We start from the raw sequence: 12,818 nt of genomic DNA, 5'->3' as shown, positions 1-12,818 counted from the left end.
CTCTTTATATTCATCGGATTTTGATATGTATTAGATATCATCTCTCAAGACCCATTTAGAATTGTTGCAATATCTATCTGAAATGGCTACGAGAGCAGATCTTGCGGTGATCCGAAAATTTTCTGAGTTCGCAGACTAATAATGCCTTTGTGCTGCACAGCAAGTGAGAGTCCCTTAAGTTGTACATCCTAAAAAAAAAAATCGTCAGTTGGCAGCATAAAACTGCAGAAATTTCAAAGTCTAGAATTGATCTGCTGAATCGGTATATGGCATAAACATCAAAAATCCAATGTATGATACTAGTATGCTGAATAAATCCTAAGTTTACAACCGGGGTTCTCGCGTATTGCACCTGCATCTTCTAAGAATGTGAAGTTCCATATACTCACTCAACAGATAGACTCTCCTGTCATGGTTCGAAATCTGCAGTGCAGTGATATTGCAGAGAGTTCTTGTAAAACTCGTGAAATTTATGAAATTCTAAATGAATAAAAGGGAGTAGTTATGTGAAATAGTAAGATTTTAAGTTAGGTAGTACAATTTTTATGACTTGGGGTTTCTAGAACGAAACTGATAACAAACTCTCACAAGTGGTTTTGGATTCGGATCTTGGCGAGATCTGATGATCCGACCCGACTTACGGGGCCCAATGGGAAACTTGATGGTTTCAGAATGATAACATGAGATCCGAAACATGATTAGAGTAAGCGAGTGCAAGTTTAGACCAAACGGGTGAAAAATCCATGTGAAAACGAAAGGAATCTATCAACAAGGAAAAATGTCCCATTGTGACATAAAGAGAATTTTCTGCAAAAGTAAACACCAAGTGATGGTGTGGTGTTGTGGTAGGACACACGGTGTGTGATACCACCACCCAAGTTCAAAACCCCCTGTGCACAAATTATTTTTTTACAAGAAAGTGATGATTTCTACCTTGGTGAAAAGGGTAAAAACGTGGGATTATGTTAAGCCTAATTTTTTGGCCTTTTTCATCTAGCTCTACCAAGGATTGAGGAGAATCCCAGGTGACATGGAAGAGGGATACCCATAACGCAAATAGTGAGTGAAGTTAGAGGAAATCATGCCAAAGAGAGGAGGGGGCATTGTTGGAAATAGACATCACCCACAAAAAACGTGAGATTTGGGTGAAGATTTAATGCTTTGAAAATTTGGTAACTTCCCCCTAAATAGAGGAGTTAAATGAGAGATTTTTGGTAAGGAGTTACATTAGACGTATCTCTCTCTCTCTCCCTCTCTCTCTCTCACGGTGGTGGTCGACCTCCATTGTTGGACTGTGTGGACCTCCCTTGCTGAACGCGTGAACATCCATCATCGACGTGGGGTGCCGCTCTAACGAAGAGAAGGGGTTGCAGCCTTGCCGTCGTGAGACTCCAAAGAGGTAAGGAGCATTGCTATTTGTATGTAAGTGGTTGATGCCTTGTTGCACATCTATGTTGCAATATCATGGAGTTTACGCGACAAGCACCACCTATATATAGGTATGTTTAGGGCCTTGAGACCGAGGTGGCATGAGCTGAAACACCTACTCGCCAATAGGTCAATATGTAGTGGTTCAGCCAATGGTTCTCACCCTTGGCCAACGTTGGGACACTTTGGTGTTCTTTGTAAGAGCATTTTGTTCCTATGTGTATGTCTGGTGATATGTAGTACTCATATCAAAACCTACAGTTCGAATCTATGTAGGAAAATGCATATATTTTTGGTGTGGGTGTTAGCCATGACGGATTCAAGATCGAAACAAAAATTAAGTAGGCGAATGGCGTGGAACCTTAAGTATCTCGGATTATTATTCATGAAATTATTGTTTGGTTGTATTTTATTGTTCAATACACCTTTCATACTTTGTAGATTGAATGGTCTTAATCAAGTCTAAAGTTATGTATACGTGATTGCTATTTCACATCATGGTAAAATAAAGATATATCATTCCTATTGGGTAATTCGATTGGATTTGATGTTTTTGAGTGTGGAATGCACTCATATTTATAGTTGAAAGATCCCATACATTGAGGATGAAAGGGGTGACAAAACAGTCCATTTAGAATGAGCAAAATGTTTGAAAAATAAAAAGATACACCATTTTAAAAGTTACGGAAAAACGACAAAATTAGTCGACTGGAACAATAGTTAGTCGACTGATAATATGTTCAGTCGACTGATAAAACCTTCAGTCGACTGCTGCTAAAATTTCCAGGAAACAGACACTCTGTTCAGTCGACTGATAAAACCTTCAGTCGACTAATGCTAAATTTTTTTCCAGAAAACAGATATCCTGATCAGTCGACTGATAAAACCTTTAGTCGACTGATGCTAAAATTTCCAGAAAATTGATATTATGTTCAGTCGACTGATAAAACCTTCAGTCGACTGCTGCTAAATTTTTCAGAAAATTTGATATTCTGTTCAGTCGACAGATAAAACCTTCAGTCGACTGCTGCTAAATTTTCCAGAAAACAGACATTTTGTCCAGTCGACTGATAAAACTTTTGGTCGACTAATTTTATAAAAAAATAATGCTTTGCTAAGAATATTTGAAGCAAAAAGGTTGGTCGACCGGTAAATCTATTGGTCGACTAATAAACCTGAAAAAAATTAAGTAAAGAGTTTTTAAAATGTTTTTCATGAAGGGTTCTTTTAGAAAAGTTCTCCTAAAGACTCTTTAGGTGAAATGCAATTGAAATATCTATGAAGGAAATAGTTTTGATGGTAAATTAAATATGTGATTCACATATGGACTTTAGGATTATGTCCAATACATGGAACACACATGGTACAGATTGTAATACTTGTGATTTTTATCTAGTAAATAAACTAGAGTTTTAGTTCTTTAACCTGGTACAAGGATATCTTTAGCATTGTATTTGTTTATTTTTAATTGGATCTCGGATATCCTGTTTGGATCTTCAATGTCAAATCCTTAATATTCTATTCGAATCGTAGATATTGGATCATAAATATATTATGTGGGTATCTAATAGTAAATTTCAATCTCTTGTTTGGACCTCTGATTTAGAATCCTCAATATCTGGGTTAGAATTGATATTGGATCCTGAATGAATTGTAGGGATCCATGAATTTTAAAATGGGTCTTAAGAAATACCGTAACTAATATTCATAATAGTTTATTTCGGAGCCATACCCATCTCCTGAAGGTTTGGATCCAAATTACATTATTTGGATCCTGAGTTTCCAATCCTAGTAATAAGAAGAAAATTTTTGGATCCAGGATCCATAGCAAATTCAAGAAGGGTCAGTGTATAGAATACCACATATACATAATGAATATATATATATATATGATGGAAAATATGGATCCATAAGTTGGACCCGTATGGGTCCAAATCACAGACTCAAATGAGTTATGGATCCGCGCATCCAGAATGTGTATGGACCGCGGGTCTCGGACCCGGGCCACGCGCCCCCCTTATTGAAAAAAAAAATTTAAAAAAAAATAAAAGGGTTTTAAGTAAAGGAGGTATACACAGGCCGATGAAATCTGTTAGGGTTCTGAAGGAACCCTAACATGATGGAAAAAGGCAGGGAAGGTGTAGCGCAGCCGCCAGGGTGGGGGTAACGGCCCATCCTTTTCGGGACCCATTCTCCTACAAATCCCTTCTTCTCTCTGTTTCTCTCGCTCTCTTCTCTAACCTCTGTATCGTCTTTTTCCTTTAGACCCACCCACGACGGTCACCGCCGCCTCTTGGTAGAAGAAGCTAGGCCACCGGAGCCGGCGACCTCTCACCTCCTCCTCTCGCTGGAACAGGGTGCGTGTTGTTCCTTCTACCTCCGGGAAGAGCCAATCAAGAGGTGGTGCGAATGCAGTGGAAACCCTTTTTGCAATAGGAAATCGATCTTCAATAGAAGTAAGGGCATAAAAATCTTTATGCGTGTGTAGGGTGCTATGGAATACAAGTATTGTTGCACACCATTTAAATGTAGGTTTTTACTATGGTTTTCGCATATGTATTGATTTAACAGTATGTATTGGATTTGCCATGAATCCCAAATAAAAAGGAAAAATTTGGAATTTGGTTTGCCAAAAATCCTCAATCTTCGATTTAGAGATTTCAGACTTCTGATAGTAAGGTTTAACCTGATTTTTTGGTGTATGTGTTTCAAGGATGCCGTGTCATGGGTGTTAAATCATGCGAGGGTGGAATCTCTGTGAACATGTTAAACCCGATCAATGGGTTTTCATGTATCGGATTTGGGAAATCTCATCTTAAACTTCCTGTTCACTATGTTTAATTAAATAAGGTTCTTAGGTCTTCGTTGTATTCCATGTATAGGGTTGGTAAATTGGATGTTTTATTCTGTTGATGTTAGGTGTAAGCACGTTTCTATTAAAGAAAATATGAAAATCCCTATACTGTCTGTTTTTCTCAATAGAAGATAGAAAGTATTCCATGTATTGAAAGTTAAAAGTGAAGATTTGCAGTGTCTAAATTGCTTGTCTGTTTATCTGTATGATGGACATTGTGATCAGTAGCTTTGATTTCAATCTGTTGAATTTCCTATCTTGGGTCTATGGCAACAACAAATTTTTTTTTTTTGTGTGGTGTTAGAATGTCATCACTATGTGGGTGGGATTGTCTACTTGTTCCTAATTTTCAGGGTTAGAAACTTGGAGCTTTGAATGTTTGTGTGTATTATTTTGCACAGGGTGGAGAGAGATTGTTTTGTGACGTATTAGAAAAACTATTGGGATTTGTTAGAATATGTGTTAGGCAATGTACAGTGTCAAGGTAGTATCCTGTTGAATGGAGTGTGGTTGGTTGCTATATTCTGTAAATTTATTGATAGAAATTTTTGGTATTAACATCCAGATGGAAACTAAAGAAATTATGATTCATGGAAAACAAATAATGAGGACAAGAGAAGATGTGTACACTTTCTATGACTACAGTTTAAAAAAAAAATAAACTTTGAATTTTGCATGACAAACATTTTACAACACTCTATATCATGTCTTTGAATTATTTGAATATTGTTTGAGATGGTCTTGAGGTTGTCTGAGGATAACAAGAGGATCATATTAGATGACAATGGTTATGTTTTGAGTAGGTTCGGCTTCTTCATGAAACTTGAGGGCACAACCTAATTTCTTCTAGACCCAAAAATATATGATATATTGGGGGATCAAAAGGTATTCTTGTATGTTCCTAAATTACTTTGTTGGATAATATGTGAATTGTGTTGTGTGCATGATAGTTTGAGCTGGTAGTTCTGTTCGGAATCAAGTATTGTGTGTGGAAGTCAATTTGTACACAGATATAGTGTCCATTTGACATTAAACTGCCCTGGGATATTTGCCAAAAAGGGGTGTTATGCTATGATATGCATAATCCTCTTGTCTTTGGGCTGTGCATGAAAAGCAAAAGCTTTATCTTTGCTTTGTATTTGCTCTTACTCAAGCATTAAATGATATATTATTCATACAACTATGAAAGTTTTGTTCTCTTTCTGGTTTTACCAATTCAATTGAAGTGTTTGTTGTGGCCAAGAAAATTTTATTAAAATAAGGTTGGAACTAACAACCCAATGGATTGCCGGATAGATACATAGGATAGGTTAACCCGTCATATTGGAAGGACATGAAAAAAAAATGTCAGAAATTCTGGTTTAAATATATTGCAAATGTACCCTGTCGTTGTCTGTTGCTATATACTGAAAGTTTGTATCTTATTTGAATAGCCAGGACAGTGACTGGTATAGGTATGTATTCGGTGGATTCAACCTATTTGGTTACCATATGTTAATTTGTGATTCCAGTTCAGGATATTAAGCTGGATATAAAGTTGAGGTTCGATTGCATATTAAGTTGTATAATAGGTTGATTGTTAGTTGCATATTAGGTTGATGCTCAAATGCATATTTAGCTGCATAGTAAATTGATATTCAATTATATACTAAGTTGCATAACTTATGTTCAAATGCATACTTCTTAAAATGTTCAAATCGCCCATTAAGTTTAAATTTCAGGTTTTAAGCTAGGAAATTCCTAGATTTGGTTTAAGTTAGTTCATTCAAACATGATTATGAAACCAAACCAAATTACCTTATACCTGCTTAAGTCGGACTTGGAAATGCTTAAACCTGACCCGAGTTTGGTTAAGAAATATATATATACATGTTCATATTTGGGTTTTTAAGAAACCTTCTTATGCCTAGTATTAGCTATAGCAAGACCGCTACAAGTTAATGACTTGTTGCATCCCGACTATGGTCTCAAGAGTATAAAGATACATGTAATAATTCTCTTTGAGCGATGGAGGTTTTTGTGTAATCTTTAGATCATAAATGCTTGAAATTGAAAGACCGCAATTTTGTACATATCCTCATTTTATTCGACTACGTAACTTAATATGGGAATTCAAATGGTTGTTGCTATCACCGTGTACACACACTGGGACATGGTTGTACGTATTGAGGATTGAATAAGACAACAATGATGTAGTCACATTGCCTATGGTTTTGTAGGTAGCTTGTTGGTAAATACATATTTTTGTTATAATTGCACAATTGAGAAACACTACGAGGGTACGATAAAACAAATCGAACTGAGCATGAAAAATTTTTATGGTGCCAAATGGGCACATAAGATGCTAAGTGAATTGCAAATAATTGAATTATGATTTCATGTAAATGTTAAGACATGTTCTGTGCCGATTGATATATGCTTGTTCCGCAAATATTCGCTTAATAAAGAGCATTCGTCATGTCATGATCATCTGAAGGCCTAAGACTGAGCTTGCGGTCTTGCGAGACCATTATAGTGTCGTACAGGCACTTATGAAAAGTTATACTTGAGATATGCCTTATAAGTGCATGATCAGTGGGGTACGAAACGTACACCCGATCTTAGAAATCAAACCTGAAGATGCTGAAAGTATAATTAAGTACCCGACTCGCACCAAGAAATAAACAAAATATAAAATAGGCATATAAAACAAGTGTGGGGTTTTGGGTACACCTGAAAGACGGTGTATATTACTAGACCTAAACAAATAAGAATGAAAAGATGTGCACATATAAAATAAAATATGGGATTTTGGGTATACCTGAAAGACGGTATATGTTACTAGTTTCCCGGGATACTGGGTATACCTGAAAACGGTGTATGTTACTGGTTTCCCAGGGCTCTGGGTACACCTGAAAGATGGTGTATGTTACTGGACCCATGGTCTACCTTAGAGAGGGTAGATGGTACAAACTTCGCGGGACATTCTTGTTTTTGTGAGAGCTAGGCGTCTCACCGGTCCTCAGTCCACAAAGTTAGGGGTTCAGGACTACCAATGTGTCCTAGGTGGTAGATCCAAGTCTTCTGCAGAAGTACAGGGTGCATCCTAATTCTAGTTCTAGCCTTTGGGGAGTACTCTCTCGGTCATGAACCGTCCCCTTTGGATATCCGTACGGCTAGTCATACGGGTTATCAAAGAATAAACCCCCGTGTGGTCCCGGTCTGCTACGATGTCGAATGCCTGTGCGTACCCACAGGGTAATTAACAAGATGAAACATAAAGTCAGTGCATTAAGAAAAATCTTTTAGTAGTTGCATATTGCTCGATGCTGAAATTGTTGGAGTAAGTTGTGACTCCTATAGAGCATGATTCAAATTGGTTTTCCTTTACATGGAAACTATGATAACTTATGAATGATGTGTTGAACGTTGATGTTTGTGCTTTATACACACTTTACATTAATTGCTTTAGTTAAGTCAGGTGTACCTCCTCATTAGTTCCAAAGTTGTTATTACTTATATAAATATGGTTCATGCATATGATGTATTGTGCTTTGACGTTGATGGAGTATATCATGAAATACTTGACTTTGGTGACCTGTACATTTATCACTTGTTAAATGGTTATTAGTTCTATCTAAACATGTTGCACATATACTTGTACACGTGACACTGTGCACATTCATATGGATATTACTCAGACGTGGTAGTCTGACCCTTTCTGAATTAATGTTTTTCAGGAAACTGAATGGCGAGCAATTGCGGTCGTCGCTACGACAGTGCCATGTGACCATATCTTCTTTGGATGTCTTGAGGAGTATGACTTGTAATAAATCATTAAGTTGTAAATAATAACTTGTAGTATTTCAATGCAAGAATTTATTTTACTTAAATGCCTTGAGTCTGTGCTATTACTTGTAACCCGCCTAAATAATTTGAATAAGGATTTAATAAAGTTTTCCGCTGTTGTTTAGAAAAAAAAATCTATTCCAAAATTTTCAAGTTAAATATTTGGGGCGTTACACAGATACTTGCACAACGAAGATCATTTCTTGTTCAGGACAATATAAGAGTTCAAAAATGAACATGTGGTTTCGCTAAATGTTGGGAGTGCCAAGCATGCACTTAAGAAATGATAAAGTTGGATAATGCCATGTTGCGGCATAACCAGTGGGGGTACGAAACGTACACTCGAGCTCATAAACAAAACTGAAAATGCCGAATGTTTAAGTACTCAACACAAAGTTGAACGAGAATTATAAGAAATTGTGGTTGGTGCCTTTGAGGCATTCGATGGGTAATGTGCATATACTAAGATCAACCTGAGTATAAGTTGGGGTTTTGAAAGTCCCCTGTGGTGCAATGACTTGCACATAAGAATAAATAAAATTAGAAATATGCACACATAACCTAAATATGGGATTCTGGGTATACCTGAAAGATGGTATATGTTACTGACTTCCCAGGGTTCTGGGTACATCTGAAAGACGATGTATGTTACTGGAATAAACAAAACAAGAATAAAAATTATGCACATATATAATAATTATGGGATTCTGGGTATACCTAAAAGACGGTATATGTTACTGGTTTCCCGGGATGCTGGGTATACCTAAAAACGGTATATGTTACTGGTTTCCCAGGGCTCTGGGTACACCTGAAAGATGGTGTATGTTACTGGACCCATGGTCTACCTTGGAGAGGGTAGGTGTTACAAGCTTCGTGGACATTCTTGTTCTTGTGAGAGCTAGGCGTCTCCCCCGGTCCCAGTCAACGAAGTTAAGGGACCAGGACTACCAGTATGTCCTAGGTGGTAGATCCAAGTCTTCTGCAGAAGTACAGGGTGCATCCTAATTTTTGTTCTAGCCACTGGGGAGTTCTCTCTCGGTCACTGACCATCCTCTTTGGATATCCGTATGGCTAGTCATACGGGTTATTAAATAATAGACCCCCGTATGGTCTCAGTCCACTACGAGGTCTATGCCTGTGCGTACCCACAGGGTAAGAGTAAGATTAGCATTAAATAATTTAAGTTGACTAGAAACTTATCTCTGAAGAATTACATTCTGTTGAGTTGACTTTAGTAAAACTTGTGGAATCTACAGCTTGTACTAATGTGGATAAATATACCTCTAGTTCAGTCATCTTTTGCACTGTATCATGAATTAGAAAGCATAATCATCTTCTTAGAATGTTATAAACTTCCATGCTAGTTATATCTGCAGTACTTGCACATATTTGTACACAGGTCACTGAGCACCACATATAAATATAATGCTTCTTACGCAGACAGGGGAGTCTGACACTTCTGCTTTAAATGTTTTTCAGGTAGCAACTAATTGGAGCATCGGGGTGTCGTTTTGGATAAAGCCAAGAGATCTCATTTATTCAGTATTTTATGTTTGAACTCTGATTAGTAGATTTACATTTCTGTTATGGGATGTAATTAATGACATTAATATTTCAATTAATGAATGGTATGTTTAGTACTTCTCTGTTTTACCCTGTAATGCGCCCGACTTGTGTTTTTCGCACTTCCGCTATTTCAAAAAAAAAAATTTACTCCAAAATTTTTACTATAAAAAGTTGGGGCATTACAGTTTTGGTATCAGAGCAGGACTGAATAATTTGAGATCTTGGCTCTTTCAGCAACCGCGATGACTCTGTGAGTATGTAGAAATGTTTTTTTTATAATGTAGAAACAAAAAAAACATATGAGTATGTGTGAGTATTTCACGAAATTATGGCTAAGGTTATAATGAATTTTGAATTGCTCAAATAGATGGCTTGAGCAAACCGCTGCAACGATATTATGGAAACGCTACATAACCTGGCCGAAGTAGTAGGCCAGCAAGCTACGACAATGCAGCAGATGGGCGACAATCTACAACATGTGGCCCATGAGAAGAGTACAAACGGTGGGACTATGTCCTACAAGAAATTCATGAACATGGATCCTCCTGCTTTCTCCGGAAAGACGGATCCAGAAGCTGCTGAGAGTTGGATCCGGGAGATTGAACGTATCTTTCGTGTACTAGAGGTGCCCGAGGAGCGTCGGGTGGACTTTGGGACTTATCGTCTCAAGGATAATGCTGAAAAGTGGTGGGAAACCACCAGGGCAGTCAAGTTCCAGGATGGTCCTGTATCTTGGACGAAGTTCGTAGAGGTTTTTAACGCTGCCTACTTTCCAAAGCACGAGAGGGCGAAGAAGATGCAGGAGTTCTTAGACCTACAGCAGGGTGAGATGTCCCTCACCGAGTACATCACTAAGTTCCACAGTTTGGAACGCTATTGCCCAAATGTGTATACATCGGATGAAGATCGAGCAATGAAGTTTGCTCGAGGCTTGAAGACGGGCTTGAGAAACCGTCTGTATACTCGAGGGCCAAAGAGCCTTGACGAATCCATTCAGGTAAAATCACTATATTCATTGTGATACAAGTCTTATTTTAAGTTAGCAAAATTAACACTTAGACTATCAAGAAACGTCGACTAGTTATCAACTATCCTTGTTATTCAGGTTGCGACTCTCCTCGACGATGACTGGAAGGAGGGGCAAAAGTCGCAAAAGAACAGAACGGGGTTCAGAAACCCGAGTTCAAGAAGAGGTTTAGTGGAAAACGTTTCAACTATCAAACCAAGAAACCAAGGCATGACGGAGGTACCCGACACATGCGAGGACAAAATCAAAGGTGCCAGAAGTGCAATCGCTTTCACCCCAGACAACAATGTCCCCATGAGACAGGAGGATGTCTCTACTGTGGAAAGATGGGGCACTACATCAAGGAGTGTCGGAAGAAGCAAACCGATGATGCACGGCGCGGCACTGGAGGACAACAGCCTCAGCAACATCGTGCACCACCACAGCCGCAGGAGGCTCCACAACCCGTAGCAGGATGCGTGTATGCTACCACAGCTGACCAACTGGAGAAGGGGGACCTTGTGCAAGGTACCGTGCTTGTTTCGGGCCAAGCTGCCCTTGTCTTATTTGACTGTGGAGCTTCTCATTCCTTCATTTCTTTATATTTTGAAAAACAGCTTAGAATTCCCACAGAATCATTGAATCAAGAACTAGTAGTATATAACCCTATAGGATTCAATGAAGTTTGTGTGAACTATATGCCAAAAGTAGAAGTTATTTTAGGAGAACACAACTTACCTGCCAACCTAATCATACTTGATATGACCGAATACGATGTCATACTGGGTATGGATTGGCTCTTTGAACACTATGCTAGAGTCCTTTGTAGAAAAGAAAAAGTAATTCTGTCTCGACCGGATATGCCAGAAGTGGAATTCCGATTAGCAAGGCCTGAAATCAAGAAAAGGGTTATTTCGACCCTCAAGGCCCAAAAGTATCTCCGTCGGGGAGATATAGCTTTCCTGGTTAGTATGATCGGAGGTGAAACAAAACTAACTCCGCTTGAGGATTTGAAAATTGTCCGCGATTTTGCCGATGTATTCCCGGAAGAACTTCCTGGACTTCCTCCTTAGCGGGAAGTCGAGTTTGGGATTGAACTGATGCCAAGTACAAAGCCAATATCAAGAGCACCTTATCGGATGGCACCAGCAGAGTTGGAAGAACTGAAGAAGCAGTTGCAAGAGCTGATGGAGCGTGGTTTTGTACGACCGAGTAGTTCTCCATGGGGAGCACCGGTCCTGTTCGTGAAAAAGAAGGATGGGTCTATGAGACTATGCATAGACTATAGAATGTTGAACCAAGCAACTGTGAAGAACAAATACCCTCTACATCGTATCGAGGACCTATTTGATCAATTGAAAAGAGCAAAGGTCTTTTCTAAAATTGATTTGAGGTCAGGTTATCACCAGTTGAGAATAAAAGATGAAGATATCCCAAAGTCAGCATTTCGAACCAGATATAGGCATTTTGAGTTTGTGGTGATGCCATTTGGACTCACGAATGCTCCTGCGGCATTCATGGACCTGATGAATCGGGTATTCAGACCATACCTGGACTCATTCGTCATTATCTTCATTGATGACATACTGATATACTCAGAAAATGTGGAGAAACACAAAGAACATCTGAAAATCGTTTTAGAAACCCTCCGGACACATCAGTTATATGCCAAGTTCTCGAAATGCGAATTTTGGCTTGAAGAAGTCATGTTCCTTGGACACGTAGTCTCGAAGGATGGAGTTTCAGTAGATCCTGCCAAGGTTGACGCTGTGATGAATTGGTCACAACCAAGGAATGTCAGCGAAATTCGAAGCTTCCTAGGATTAGCTGGCTACTATAGGCGATTCATCCAAGACTTCTCCCTAATCGCTATGCCAATGACAAAGCTTCTACGAAAAGGGGTAAAGTTTGAATGGAATGAGAAAAGTGAAGAAAGTTTTCAAACCCTTAAAGCTAAGCTTACCACAGCTCCGGTGTTAGCCTTACCGTCTGGAAGCGGAGGATTCGTGGTGTACACGGACGCTTTTGGTACTGGATTGGGGTGTGTACTGATGCAGCACGACAAGGTCATTGCCTATGCATCACGACAACTGAAGATTCATGAGAGGAATTACCCCAGTCACGACCTGGAGTTGG

The sequence above is a fragment of the Nuphar pumila genome, chromosome 3 (assembly GCF_984573655.1).
Source record: "Nuphar pumila chromosome 3, dmNupPumi1.hap1.1, whole genome shotgun sequence".
Taxonomy (NCBI): Eukaryota; Viridiplantae; Streptophyta; class Magnoliopsida; order Nymphaeales; family Nymphaeaceae; genus Nuphar; species Nuphar pumila.
This window is presented reverse-complemented; position numbering follows the sequence as displayed.